The following is a 16,610-nucleotide window of genomic DNA, read 5'->3' as shown; positions in this document are numbered from 1 at the left end:
TTATAAATATAATACCTTTAATTCTATTTTTTTTTACACTTTTATCTGTATTGCCTTTTCTTGTTTGTGCCACTTTGAACGTCAAATTTTGACAAGCTTATCAGAAGTACGTTCCGTTACTATACTGCAAAGAGAATATAACAAATAACCACTACGTAAACTACTATGCGTTGATTGAACCGACAAAAAGAAAAGTATGAAACCCCCTCCACACTCGTGCGCGAAGCCGCGAGTGTGGAGTCAATTTCGCAGATCTACGAACTTAACTCCACACTCGCGTTCGCGGCTTCGCGCACGAGTGTGGAGGGGGCTTGTGGTAGCACTAGCACGGTATGGGCAACGCAACGTTTATCAACACTCAACAGGGGGCATACAGGGGGGGGGTATCATGAATTTTCAAAATTGTCTCCTTTCCGTTTTTATCGGGCTGATACTGATATCTTGGTCAAGCAAATCTTGTCAGTAAAAAGAGGCGCGAAATTCTAATTTTCTATGGGACGATATCCCTTCGCGTCTACATTTTTCAAATTTGCCGCCTATTTCTACTGACAAGATCTGCTTGACCAGCTATAGTAGTGACTAGTGATATTCTAGTATTGGAGTGACTGAGATGATGTGATGTGTAAAGGCCCTAGAGACAAACCAAAGAAAGTCTGCAGCGCAATAATTTGACATCGAATTAAAAAACTACATATGGCAATGTTTTTTAAGCAGTCAGTAAACGTCATGCACTATGGTATGTGTTTGTCAAAATCGTTTAAATATTCATTGTGTTTTGTGATGAACGGAATAAACATGGTGAAACCTTACAAAACCGGCGTGCGGGAGTTACTTTTCCGCATGACGAATAATTTTACACTTGTAAAAAGTCAGCACGAGGCGATTCAAGCTGAAAAACGACAATGTTTACAAAATTTGGAGTTGATGACGGGTAAGTGGAATGAAACATCTTAATACTTCACCATATGTACGGGTCAATTTCACCAAACGAGCATTTTTGTCTAATTCCCATGGAATTTTGAAATACCAACATTACACAAAAAAAATTATGCTGATAATTTGATAAAAAATATAATAAATATTAATTTTCTTATGGGGTAAAAATATTCATAAAACTATAAAAGTTATTTCAATTTAAAAGTTTGGTCAGGGCACGGGAATTAGTGTGTCCATGGAAATTAGATTTTACTAGCACGTAAATTAGAACATAGCACAGGAATTGTTTTCTTAACTTATTTTGGTAGTTAAAACTATTATTTATGTATATTTTAATCTACAATAATATACTTCGACCATACTGAAGTGGCATCGAATATTTACCTTCTTTAATTTTAGTTTCGGACGACAAATCTACGAAAGTATGATACACTAAAAACTACGTATTTGACTAATCGTTTCCTTGATTTTAATGGCAACTAATCTCTCTTTCTTAGTAAAATATACATATTTCAAAACAATACTTTGAGTAGTTGCGTAAACTTGTCCGCCTTACATACAAAACTATTCATTAAAAAGTGTCATTATGTATCTGCATGTAGATAGGTACAAGGTGTATGATCTGGTATATGGCCGTATAGGAAATGATACTAAGAAATAAATAGGGGCACAGAGAGAAGAAGTTATTGTGTAAGTTAATCTGAAGAAATCGAATATGCTGCCTTCATAAATTCATAACACAAAAAATTGTTTGACCACATATGAGGTAAGGTGGGGTAAAACTATCACCGGGGTAAGACTATCACAGACAGACAGACATGACGAATCCATAAGGGTTCCGTTTTTTGCCATTTGGCTACGGAACCCTAATAAGGTATCTAATAGTATTACGGTTTTAATACCCCCTGGCACTGATTAAAATAACCGACTTGGTCTTGATCTCAAAACTTTTTTATAGTAGAACTGCGTTGCGAGACTTGCATCTTTTTACATGTAATGTTTTTGATAGGATCCCATCTCTTTTTGGCTGTCCTTCTTTTCAGGTAATCATACCCATACCATACTGATACTATGTATACACATATATCATAACTATACACATCTTTATACATACTCACATCGTACATCGTAGTGTACCTTTACTTTCCCTACTAGTTGTAAGAACTAAAAGGTAAATTTGTTATCGCATATATTTCTAGGATTACAAACTTATTAGATCAGAGTTATTAGATCTTTAGAACATGACTAATATTGCAGTATTACGTTTCAAATTTGGAACTTGTGGGTATGCTAGAAGTACCTTAGAATAATGATGATCGTGAGTAGGGTTTGCTCCCGGGAAATACCGGTACCGAAAGTACCGGGAATTCCCGGGATTTAGAGCCAAGTAAAGAACCGGGATTTCAAAATTAAAATCCCGGTACTCCCGGGATTTTCGGGACTAAAATTTCCGGTACAATATTTGACTGCTTTCTGTTACTTAGCATGAAATATCATGTTTTATAAAGAAAATAAATATATTTTATCAATCTAAGGCTGATAATAATACTTTTACGGCTGACCACTACATTAAAATAAATTTAAAAAAAGTCAATGGGTTTGACAATGCCGACAATATAAAATTGCGTAATTTGATACTTTAAGGGCATACATGTTTGTACGATAAATAATTTTATACGAACAATTAGTTATATCATATTTGTATACTAACTAGAAGCAAAAATAGAGACAATTTTGTAATTAATAAAATACTACTTTTAATTCAAATTCAAACACGGTATAAGAAACTTACATATGATAACGATATTTTAAATGAATTAATAATTCTGGCTAAATAATTTCTTGATTTGTCGTATTGATAGTTCTGTTATTATATGTTCGAAGGTCCACAGCCCATTTTGAACGCATGCGAAAATTATCAATTTTTTTTATTCTTTTTCACAAAACGTCTTACATATTTAAAAAACTGATTTTTGAAAGCAGTCCCGAAAGTACCGAAAATACCAGGAAATCCCGGTTCCCGTTTTTGCCCGGTACCAAAAATTCCGGTTCTTTTAAACAGTACCGGTTCTGCAATCCCTAATCGTGAGTGATTGTGTCAGTGACAAAACTAAGGGATTATAAAGTGCATTAATTCTTAGACTACATGTTCAAATTAAATGTTATTTTGATAGAATGTTATTGAGATTTGATGGTACGGCCGTGCCACTTTGTTTTGCTCGACTTGGCGGCGGCACTGCCGTGCCCCCAGATCCTTTGTCCTTCCCCGGGCCTCAAACTATCTCCATGCCAAATATCATCAACATAATATTGGTTCAGCGGTTTAAGCATGACGAGATAACAGACAGACAGACAGAGATACTTTCGCATTTATAATATAGTAAGAATAGGATATATTTAATTTTTCTTGTATTAGAAAAGCTAATTTATAACAACTAATCTATTAAACGAGCAATTCTTGTATATATTTCGGGGATCTCGGAAACGGCTCTAACGATTTCGATGAAATTTGATCATATATGAGGGTTTTCTGGGGTGAAAAATCGATCTAGCTAGGTGTTATCTCTGGAAACACGCGCATTTTTGAGTTTTTAGGTAGGTATATGTTTTCCAAGCAAAGCTCAGTCTCCCAGATATTTAAACTTTATACGGCATACGCTGTCAGCTGTCAAATTTACAAAAAAAAACATTGCAAATTTGACTCATTTTGTTTCATGTAACCTTAGGTACAGGTATTATAATATGTAATCATTCCAGAAATAGTTTTATGTTTATATAATATTTTAATGTTATAATATGATCAATGAATAAGGTAAGGTGGGGCAAGACTAACAGTACAAGGATTCCATACAAGTGATAGTCTTACCCCGGTGTCGTCTTACCCCACCTTACCTTACGTATTAAAATTGCCCGGGTTATTCGGGTCCACCCTGTATGTACTATAATACTTATACTAACAAACCGTTCACAGATTTTTGTGCATTCTTTAAGATTTCCTTAAATGTAAAATAAAAAGATATACTTCATATTATTATTACATATAATATATATTCAATGCCAATATATATATGTAATAATAATATGATGTAAACATTGCCAATTAACTTACAGTGCCCCCAATAAAAGATTTGTTGACAATATATGTAATACTTTCTAATTCCCGTGCCACTTAATCAGCTGTTTTAGGTAAATATGCTATGGGAATTAGGGCACGGAAATTAGAATTCATAATAAAAAAAATCGCCAAAAATTTAATTCGTGTTTGACCAAACTGTTATGTTATCTCTTACATAAAGATACATAAAGGGCTCCTAAATATGTCAATTGTTATTGAAAAGCTATGTGGAAAATAAAATTTATAAGGGGCATCGAAATTAGAAAAAAATTGTCGCCCACCCGGCTTCCGAAATACTTACGCGATTTGCTCGAACACGCCGCGGCTTGACTTACATCCGCTTGCTTTGAGAGACAGCCGAATACTGCCAGTACAGGTGAGGCGGGATACGAGGCGGTTCAAATACAAACGTCGGCTGTCAGAGCCCTTTGAGTTTTGCCAACGAAATTGTACTCGCGCGCTCGGACAAAATTTAAACATCGATCACGAGTTATTTACCACAATGAAGCTAATAGTGTATGTGCTCAGTGATAGTAAATATCATCTAGTTTAAGTATTTGACACTAAATTAGTGATACTAATGTAGAATTTTTCGTAGGATTTTTCATTATGCTCAAAAGTCGATTCCGGACAGGGCACGGGAGTAGTAATTTGAGCCTTTAGGTATTTTTAAGTGTACTCTAAAAACCAACTAATCAGTGAATTCATATGGAACTCGGTGTGAAAGGGTGACTTCTTTATGTAAAAAAAAAATGGTAAGTATTATCTGATGCTAACCCGCGATTTTCATCACGGACAGAAAAAAAATCGTGTTCAGAAATTGACCCGTACCTACTTAGATAATATAATATTGGTTTAGACTAAGGTTTCACAGCAAATTGAACACACCTAATATGTATAGGCATACTTATGAACTTCCTCTAACATTTCGAGAAACTCATTGGTACTAGCCGGGTTTTGAGCTCGAACTCATATATATATTATACTACTCTTTGGCTCGAACCCACAACCTCCATGCTTATGCTCACGGCATGGGTACCTACTAGTTAAAGCTAAAATTAATTTTTAATATATGTTTATTGTTTTAATGGTTTATTTCGTTTTTCCGGAAACTTTAGTTCGCAAATTGCGGGCAATTTCTCTGTCAATCTAATTACGCCTTAATGGGAGTAAAAGAGAAAGATGCTCGCATATTGAGAACTTCGGTGTTCGCGGTAGGCCCTCTGTACCTATTTACCGCCGTCGCGGATATTACAAAAGCTTATTAATTTTGATGAAGCCAAATGTCACATTCTCCCAATATTATTTATCAATATTAGTATATGTCTACATATTAATAGTGAGTATAGTGACATCTATTGTTGGAATGAAATTTATTTTACCATAAAAATTAAGCTGTGCATACAGCTTAATTTTTTCATAGACGGTAAATATGGTAGAAATTTCACAAGTATCAAGACTATTTAATCCATTTTCTGTGGTGTTGTCGCATACTGATTTTTAAAAACTACTTTTAATCTAGCGCTGCAGACTTTCTTTGGTTTGTCTCTAACAATTTTAACATATATCAGGGAAAGAACATGGGTCAAAGGGGTACACTACATAATTCCGAAATATTTAATGCCGAATTTTAGAATATCGAACTTTATTATTCCGATTTTTAAATGCTCGATCCATCAAAATTCCGACTGTCGTAATTACGAAGGATGAAAATCACGAAGGTATATATTTCCGAATAACAAAAAAGCCGATTTTTTATAATTCCGAACCACATAATTCCGAATATAAAAAATCCGATAGTTATAAACACCGAATTTAACATTTTCGATTTTTGAAATCACGAATTCCGAATTGTCATTATTCCGAAATTTTGAATTCCGATTTGACGTGATTCCTATTTTAACTATCCCCATTTTTAAAATTCCGAATTTATCGGGTCGTGTTCCGCATCTGCTTCGGCGCTACGGGCAAAGCAGCCCCTTCGCCCTTGCGTAGCAAAGCGCAGGCACAAATGCTCGCCTCCGCAGCTTCGGCCTGCTGCAGCCTCAGCCGCTACGGCTCGCGTTGTGCACTGCGCTTTGCTACGGCAGGCGAGGGCTGCTTCCCCTCCGCGCCTCCGGCTTTTTACATACACTCTAGGGGTAGGAGTAGGACAGACAAGACCACGTGGATAGTGGGGTGCTCCGATATTTCATTATTCCGAGTTTACAAAAGATCGAATTTCTGAATACCGAATTACTTTTTTCCGATCGGTCAATGACTTTTTCGGAATAGACAAATTCGGAAAAAATATTTTCGGATTTTTTTTAAATCGGAACTTTAAGCTTTCGTGCATATGACAATCGGATTTTAAGTTTTCGGTAATAGCATAGTCGTGATTTTCTTCTTTCGTGGTTTTCAAAGTCGTAAATTCGTTATTTCGGACATAAATTGTAAATTTATATTTTGGATTTGTAAGTATTTACCTACTTACTCTTATTCTAATTGTGTTGACAATCCTTATTGGAGCTATAATTTTATTTCATTAGTATTGTTATTATTTTCATTTTTATTTTTTATTTTTATTTTGACGATCATGATAGAAATTCTTATATTTTTGACATCAATGCAAACTTATTATGTAATTGTCTTTCATGAAATAAATCATCTATCTATCTATCTATAAAAAATCGGGATTATGAAAATCGAGTTTATGAAATTCGGAAAAACATATTTCGGAATATTTGGGTGTTCCCCTTTAAAAGTACGCAACTGATTTTGATGCGGTGTTTTTAATAGATAAAGTGATTCAAGAGGAAGGTTTATGTATAATTTGTTAACCCGTGCAAAGCCGGCGCGAGTCGCTAGTATGGAAATAATTAATAAAAATAAACATTTATCCATATATGTATGAATTTTTTGGTATTTTTATACATTTTTATTTTCATTTTTAGTTTTAATGCTGTGTCGATAGATGGCAGTAAATTTACTGTGACTACAAAATTTACTATAACAGTAAAGCTTTGGATTCCTCCGAAAACGGTGCCGTCATATTACGGCCGCTATATAGCGTTGACTGACGTCACTAGAACGTTGTCTATGTAAACAAGATGGCGCGGTTTCCTAGACAGCGTTACGTTACGTTGATTGTCAAAGTAACGTAAGATGACGGCCGTCATGACGGTGTCGATAGTTTCGTGAACGTTTTATTAGATAGCGGTGACGCCATTTTGAATAAATGATTCCGTACTACGATTATCTTCCTCTCCTGATGATATTTCATCCTCCAAGTAAATTATAGATGATCAAGCAAATCTTGTCAGTAGGAAAAGGCGCGAAATTCAAATTTTCTATGGGACGTTATACCATCGTGTCTACATTTTTCAAATTTGCCGCTTTGACCTTGGAGGATGACGGTGTGTTATGACGCCGTGGTACTTTCCACATGTCGCCACCGTAAAGACGGCCGTCTTTTGCGGCCGCTATATGACGGCCGTCATATGACGGTACCGTTTTCGGAGGAATCCAAAGCTTAACCCTCTATACCAGCGGTCGGCAACCCGCGGCCCGTGAACCTGTCACTTGCGGCCCGCGAGCCTCCCTGGCAATTTTGTATGTATGTAATATTGACAAACGACAATGTCTGATAAAGTCATAAATATTAACAAAGTGCGGCCCGCGTCAACTTCGTTACTACTAGTAGCCCTTGGCTGCTAAAAAGTTGCCGACCGCTGCTCTATACTATCATTGATGATGGTGATGAATGTGAAACTGTGAAGATGTTTTAGAGGATGGGCGGTATAGATGAGATGGATTTATGTGTCGTTGAACTTTTTTAAACTGTTAATCCTAAATTATTATTTATTTATTTATAGAAATTTACAAACTTAATATACTTAGGTAAATATAAAAATTAATGGTATTGTATGCATTTAGGCCATAGGTACCCGGCTGAATGTACCTAGTACGCTGCTGGCGTTCCCTCTTTGTACCGCTAGCGAGATACGCTGGATTAAAAATGCGCCGGACCTGGGGTCGCCGCTTTTCTCTCGTAGGCGTTGACCTAACTTTCTTATGAATTTTTTAGCATCAGCACACCAAGGCCCGCTGGTTTCTATGGCTACTGGTACAAAATCGAAGGTCGGCTCCAGATTTGAGTATTTAACCCGTTTTAGTTTGGCGGCGTTTTCGGCAGCAGCTCCAGCTTTGTGCACCGTGTAGCTGAGATGGGAAGGGGCAAATGTGCTTACGCACGTCGCGTCCCAAATGAGGCTGCGTCCTCGCTCCCATGGGACCAGCGTCAGACCGTCTGGTCTTTTTCCGTCGGTCCTGCTTAAGCCTTGGGGCTCTAAGACACAGGGCATATTCGCAGACACCAGTGCACGACGAATAATTTCGTTAATGCACTGGTGTCTGGAGAACCTACCAGCGCAACGAACGCAGCTCAGTCCGTGGTGACCGTTTGGTTGGACTGCAGCCCCGCACACACACTGGTGGGGTTCGCAAACAGTACAGCCCAGTCGCAGTGCCACACCTATGCGAAGGGAGTCAGTATCAAGGAGTGTGCCCAAGTATGGTGATGGTAGCGCGTGCAGCCATGCTCCGGATTCAGGCAATGCCACTGCTTTCAAACGCGCCACATCGACATTTACAGCCGCTTCGAGTAAGTCATCGTACTTATAGTGATGGAAAGTTTACAGAATAGGTATACCTACATAAATACATCCGACGTTATAGAATTCGAGGCCAGATATAATGCACGTAACCAGTAGGCACTTATTGGTAGAGACAAACCAAAGAAAGTCTGCAGCGCAATAATTTGACATCGAATTAAAAAACTACATATGGCAATGTTTTTTAAGCAGTCAGTAAACGTCATGCACTATGGTATGTGTTTGTCAAAATCGTTTAAATATTCATTGTGTTTTGTGATGAACGGAATAAACATGGTGAAACCTTACAAAACCGGCGTGCGGGAGTTACTTTTCCGCATGACGAATAATTTTACACTTGTAAAAAGTCAGCACGAGGCGATTCAAGCTGAAAAACGACAATGTTTACAAAATTTGGAGTTGATGACGGGTAAGTGGAATGAAACATCTTAATACTTCACCATATGTACCTACTTAGATAATATAATATTGGTTTAGACTAAGGTTTCACAGCAAATTGAACACACCTAATAGGTATAGGCATACTTATGAACTTCCTCTAACATTTCGAGAAACTCATTGGTACTAGCCGGGTTTTGAGCTCGAACTCATATATATATTATACTACTCTTTGGCTCGAACCCACAACCTCCATGCTTATGCTCACGGCATGGGTACCTACTAGTTAAAGCTAAAATTAATTTTTAATATATGTTTATTGTTTTAATGGTTTATTTCGTTTTTCCGGAAACTTTAGTTCGCAAATTGCGGGCAATTTCTCTGTCAATCTAATTACGCCTTAATGGGAGTAAAAGAGAAAGATGCTCGCATATTGAGAACTTCGGTGTTCGCGGTAGGCCCTCTGTACCTATTTACCGCCGTCGCGGATATTACAAAAGCTTATTAATTTTGATGAAGCCAAATGTCACATTCTTTCAATATTATTTATCAATATTAGTATATGTCTACATATTAATAGTGAGTATAGTGACATCTATTGTTGGAATGAAATTTATTTTACCATAAAAATTAAGCTGTGCATACAGCTTAATTTTTTCATAGACGGTAAATATGGTAGAAATTTCACAAGTATCAAGACTATTTAATCCATTTTCTGTGGTGTTGTCGCATACTGATTTTTAAAAACTACTTTTAATCTAGCGCTGCAGACTTTCTTTGGTTTGTCTCTAGTACACAATGGGCCATTGCCGGCCACTCCAAGGGACGCAGCCATGCGGTAGATATAGCAATATCACTTGCTCCCTCTAACGCATAAATGCGTCCCTTGGAGTGACCGGCGCTGGGCCATCGTGTAGAGGAGCCATACGTTTTATTTTTTCACAGCTTCAAGGGACCAAAGACCTGAGTAGGTATATGGTTTAAATTTCAACTCGATACCTCCATGCGTTCCCGAGATAAAGGGGTATTGACAAACAGACGGACAATAATGCTATAAGGGTTCCGTTTTTTTCTTTTGAGGTACGGAACCTTAAAAAGCGCGTGGCCCGCCTTAGTGTAAGGCCTGAGTGGACGCTCGAAGCGGAGCGTTCGGCGGGGCGTGCAGCGTGGCGTCGGGGTCAGGAGTAATTTGAGCAGCGTGCACTAAGGCCGCTCCTATACGCTTGCATTTGTTTGACATGCACGCCGCACGCCCCGCCCGCCCCGCTGCACGCCCAACATGAGCGTCCACTCAGGCCTTACACTTAGTGTTAATAAGTAAAAAATAAAGAACGAAATTATAAATAACTAGTATTAAAATTATTTTTATTGTTTAAGTAGTACATAAGACACTTCTAGCAACATTATCTAGCATTAAGGCCCCTAGCATTAGCACGAGTTTTTACAACGCGCGTTAAAAAGCGTTTGAATTACACAAATGGATACATGTGTATTTATTCACACGATGGCGTTGGCACTTTTTACCAAACGGTGTTGGATTTTCCACTTTAAGCCTTGGTCATTAAATTGAATTTAGCGTGCAGACAGATTCAAGCGCTTTATTAAGGCCGTGCATCGAAAAATAACAGGATCTTAGAAAGGTGGCAGTGGCTAGCCCCGGAAACAAACAGTAGTGATTTTCGGATATATGTTTCTTGACTATATGATAAGAGATTTCGTAGTAGTCGAAACACGAATGCTTAAAATTTTCTCGATAGAAAATAAATCCAAACTTACGTGTTCATTTTTCGGTTTTAGCTTCGTGCAACTAGAAAACACATCCATATCCAGCACAACCCACCTTACAGCAAAGGTTTTCATCTCGTCTTAACTTTGAAAGAACTAAATATTAACTTATTATCCTTTACCGATGGATTTATTATCGATTTTTGATTTTATGAATTCAACAGCAAACGCCCATTTTACGCAGTTCGGTTTCTCCATGGTTTCTCTTTCTGTCATGCGTCAAAGTCATAAATGCATCCTTTATGCCAGTAATGTTAGATGGCCGTCGTGCCTCAAAGAGGTAAGACCTATGTCACTTCGCGCAGCGCTCCGAATTACGTAAAATTTTAATATCCAATAAACGTTGAGTCGTAACTCCATTGAGTAGTAACGGAATCGGAGGTAAGCCTATGATGGTGCCTTCTTACAGGCCTATACGTTACGCATGTGTGCGTGTTTGCTAGGCTACGTCATGCTACGTCGAAATCTATACTCTTTGTCAGTTACAACGGGTTAGGAAATTTCGACAGATATTGAAATGTATCGGTAGCTGTTTGGTATTTAGCCATCAGAATCTAACCGTAACTTTTTGCTTTATTTTTGTTTGAAAATAAAATATCTATAAGAATATATTTTTTGCTTTTTTTCTATTGTAATGATAAAAATAAATCTAGTATGTTTCATGCTCAAATAATTTAAAATAATTGAATAAATATTAAAAACTAATTGATATTATTCGTTTTAATTATTATATTATTAAGTTTGTTTGAATAAAATATTTTATTTCAATAATACGAAAAGTTATTATATTTAAGTACCACTAAAAAAGGTCCCTACTTACAAAAACTCACTTGCACGGGCCGGGGTTCGAACCCGTGACCTCCGGTTTGAAAGTCGCACGCCACTACAATTTCACATAAGTAATTTACAATGACATGATACCGTGGAAAAAGTGAATATTACAATGTACTGTGTTACTATCATTTTATAGTTTATTTTGGCTTGACAAGGAGGAATGAGAAAAACGTGCAGAGCGAGAGGATTAAATCTCTCTGTCCCTTTCTTAAAGTAGCCAATCCTAATTATGACATCTGTTTTGATATTAATTCTTTGAACATAATTTGTCGATGTTCTTTTTTATATCATCGAGAAAGATTTTTATTAAAAAAATGGTGTTGAATTTATATGTTTTATTTATGTTTTTTTGGCATAAATTTCATTACTTTTGACAAATTTTGATTGTGATGACAAACGATTTGATGTGATGTGTGAAACGAGCCATGTGATCAACGATTTATCTAATAAAACTTCATTTAGTCGAAAAAAATAGTTGTCTACTACCGGGTGGAAAAAAATTATGGGCCCTGGAGGGAAAGTGCCTTAAAACCTTAAGTTTGCTCATTTTACTTAAATGAAACATTATTGTTTTTTACAGAAACAACTGCATTCAAAGATTTTTGAAGTAAAAACTTCTTTAGCGGCGCTAGGCACTTTTTGAGGTGGGGAAAAAATGATAAACTCGAGACAGCGTAAGGCGATCATGTGACCGTAAGGTTTAGATGGCCAATCATTTAGATGGCATTTAAATCAATAAAGAAAAACTCAATGACATTACATGAAAAAGGTTATAATCTTGTACGGGCTGAAGTACGAGGATCTCACAGTATTATAACTTTATATCACTCAAATATAATTAAATAAAGCTACATCTTGATGAAATCGCTAATAAAAGTGAACTCTAGTACTGGTGAATAAAACTCAAAATATCATGACCAAATATATTTAGATGCGAGGTCTGCAAGGTAACTTTACAATTTCTATTCGAATTTTAAACAATTAACGCTATAAATTTGAATTTAGAATTTTAAACAAGCTCACTGACCAGCAATATCGGAACCAAAAGTTTTCAATAGAAAGGAGGATGGGTCAATTATACATAGTGCTGCAGACATTTTGGACTAGTCATTGAGTTTTCACTTCTGTCGGCACTCCCGGAATGCAACACGTTGTTTTTTTTTAAATTCGCTTAGTCGCGCCCGGGAATCGAACCTACTTTTTCCACACTGTATAAAAGAACACAAATGCTTTTCTTCTGGTAACTTAAATGTTCTATCTATCTTGGTGATATGTCAATGCAATCAAATAATCTGAAAAAATAATAATAACCCAATTTATGAATTCCGTTCCTTCAGAAAAATGCGAAATGTACGTACAATTTTTAGGGATATCGTACTTTTTCCAGAGACAAATTTAGTTGGCTAAGAGACATTTTTACTGATTTGGGGTCTGTACTAAAAATCTAACATAATATGATAAGGACTTAATCGTTTTAAGCTCAAGAGTGAGTTTTCCTAAAGCTTTTTCTAAAAATTATGTCTTTATTAACGTTAGGAGTGCACTGCAGCATGTCAAATGTATGCCAAAATGTCAAGGGAGAGAACAATAAATTAAGTTTCAATTCCACTTCCACTCATCAGCAAAGTGATATAAGTATATCAGCAGTTTAAAGTTATTTTAGATTACAAAATTAGCGCATCAAAAAAATCAAAGTGCATAGAAAAAAAGTCTCCTGAGTCGTAATAAAATTGATGTCTCTTGGGTCACCAGAAAAGTCACCAGGTAGAACGATGACCCAAATCACATTTAAAAGAAAATGTAAATTTTGTGTACTACCTACGAACATTTTTCAAAAAACTATGTTTTTATAGCATATTAGACCCAGGATAGATCTAATACCTCTTTTCGTACCCCGGATAAAATGGTCGGCGACTAAAAAAGTAACTGAAACGTTACGTTATTAGGTTCACGATGCCGCGTTGTACCCTTGCCTTCGTTGCGATATGTTTGGTAAGTCAGGAGACTTAAAAAATGAGCCATGATTTTGGGACATATTAACAAATATTTTTTTGAATAGGTATATATTAATTTTAGCGGACTTTAATAATTTACCAGTTAAATTAGATGTAAATACCTTTTTAGTTAATCGTTAATATGATATATTAGTAGCAGTAAAACACTTTATTGTACAAAAAGACACATAAAACATGAAAAAACACACATCCTTCGTATATGGTAGAATATATTTTTCACACTTATAAGTAAAAACCAAAACCGATACGCGATTGGGATACGCTCTTTTTGTATGGGATACAAAAAAAAATTCTCCTGGGTCACCAAGAAAAATCGACATATTAAAATAATTCAGTTCGTTTTTAAGTTCTAGTCAGATTGACTTTTTGGTTATTTGAGATAAATTACAATAACGCTTAGATTTGAAAAACATGATTTTCTATTTTGTTGCGATCGACCCGGGTAATAAAAATAGGGCGAATTTGAACTTTTGTTTGTTGTCGTTGTAAAATGTATTAAAAAATAATGTAGGCACCCCTGACAATTGAAATTCAAAATTATCCAGAAAAAGCGGCCAAGTGCGTGTCGGACTCGCCCATGAAGGGTTCCGTATTTAGGGGATTTATGACGTATTAAAAAAAACTACTTACTAGATCTTGTTCAAACCAATTTTCGGTGGAAGTTTGCATGGTAATGTACATCATATATTTTTTTTTAGTTTTATCATTCTCTTATTTTAGAAGTTACAGGGGGGGGGGGCACATTTTACCACTTTGGAATATCATTTTTGAAGACCTATCCATAGATACCCCACACGTATGGGTTTGATGAAAAACATTTTTTTGAGTTTCAGTTCTAAGTATGGGGAACCCCCAAAAAAATTTTTTTTTCTATTTTTGTGTGAAAATCTTAATGCGGTTCACAGAATACATCTACTTACCAAGTTTCAACAGTATAGTTCTTATAGTTTCGGAAAAAAGTGGCTGTGACATACGGACGGACAGACGGACAGACAGACAGACAGACATGACGAATCTATAAGGGTTCCGTTTTTTGCCATTTGGCTACGGAACCCTAAAAATGAGTGTTTCAAAAAGGCACCCTGTATTCATTACATACCTAAATAATCTCTTATTCAATAAAACATATAATTACTAAACACTGTGATTTATTTCAAATAAATGCAAATCGATCGGATAAAAGATATTAATACCTACCTATACAACAATGAATACGAGTACAGTCAGCTGCAATAATATGTTACACACCGAAGGCCGTTTTGCGGTAGATCATGTTAGATCTTATTTGTAGAGCCATAAGAGCGTGTCACATACATATTTTTGCGGCCGTCGAAGAGTAACATATTATTGCAGGTGACTATACCTATGAAAAATTCGAGGGTTAAAAAGCATTTCAACCAAAGCATTTATAATAATAACGACTATGGACGCCTGCAACCCCAGGGGTATTGTAACCCCATAACAATAAGGTTGAAATTTGCAATTAGTGACCGCAAAGTCAGGTGAGCGTAATCAAGTAGGTAAATCTGTTTTCATCATATTTTATCAAAAATAATCTCTTTTCTGTTCTTGTGCTATTTTCTTATTATCAATACTCTTAACTTATATGCTATATACGCTGCTGCTTCTATGCTGTTAACATCTTCCAAAACAACAATAAATATTCAGGTTTATTAATTAATTATTTTATTGTTTGCTATTATGAACAAGTAACAACGCCATCTGTTTCAATTTTTTCCGAATTTAAGTTTCTGGCCGACCGCAGCGACCGCGTATAATGGTAGTTAACTTCTGTAACGTTAGATGGTGCTAAAAGGTCACACAAACTTCACGTGCGGCGCGAAGCGTTTCCATGTGTGCGTGTTAGCGGGGAGGGAAGAACTCTAGGGCGTGGTTTACGAAGCGCCAGACGCGGCTGCAGTAGGCCCTTAACGCGCGTTGAAAAAGCGCTCGTGTGATGGGGCACTAAGTGAAGCAATACAACCATAAACGGGTTGACATAAATAAAACTGCGGGCCTACCGCGAACCACGTTCGACGTGTTTCCTCTCTGTCGCACTTGTAAATTCGTACGTAAGTGTGACAGGGAGGTAACACGTCGAACGGGGTTCGCGGTAGGCCCGCTGGTGTTAATACCTCCAGATACACAACCTGAACATAGTTATGTGCTTATGTGGTTGTGACTCAATGAAAAATTATAATAGGACTATTTAAAATACTTTTGTGATAAGATTTCATGAATTTCATTTTTAACACAATTGGCGTTGTCATTACAACAATAAGATGAAGCTCAAAAAAAAAACATACATGGTCCTGCCTTATTCTTTAATATAAATTTGGTACTTTTTAGTATTTTCACATCCTGGGTAGTCTAAACATTTTTCATTAAAATATATGAAGTGAAAAGGAATCAAGGGTATTTTAACGTAAACCCTGATAACTTGTATCCTCAAATTCGAATAACATGTGAAGTTTACATGTCTAAACACAACAAGCCTAATACATTCAGGCATCTAAATCAATTCAAGCACATTCTGTAATCAATATTCACATAATGATCTCAGTAATTTTTGAAGTGAAAACTGCTTTAGCGGCGCTGTGCACTTTTTGTGATGGGGGAAAAATGTTAAACTCGCGAGTGGTAAGATTCGCAAGACGGACACGTGACCTGATCGAAAAACTTTTACAATGTCATTGAGTTTTTCTTTATTAGTTTAAATGCCATCTAGTGAGTTTCCCTCTAACTGGTAATAATATAACTCGAGTACTAACAGTGATGTGCTTAGGGGTTTCAAGTAATGCGTCGAAATAACGCTAGATGGCGTTAACCTCAATTATACATAGTGCTGCAGACATTTTGTCATTGTCACTAGTCATAAAGTTCATTCATTGAGTT

Source organism: Cydia amplana, chromosome 2 (assembly GCF_948474715.1).
Source record: "Cydia amplana chromosome 2, ilCydAmpl1.1, whole genome shotgun sequence".
Classification (NCBI taxonomy): domain Eukaryota; kingdom Metazoa; phylum Arthropoda; class Insecta; order Lepidoptera; family Tortricidae; genus Cydia; species Cydia amplana.
Note: the sequence above shows the minus strand (reverse complement) of the source record.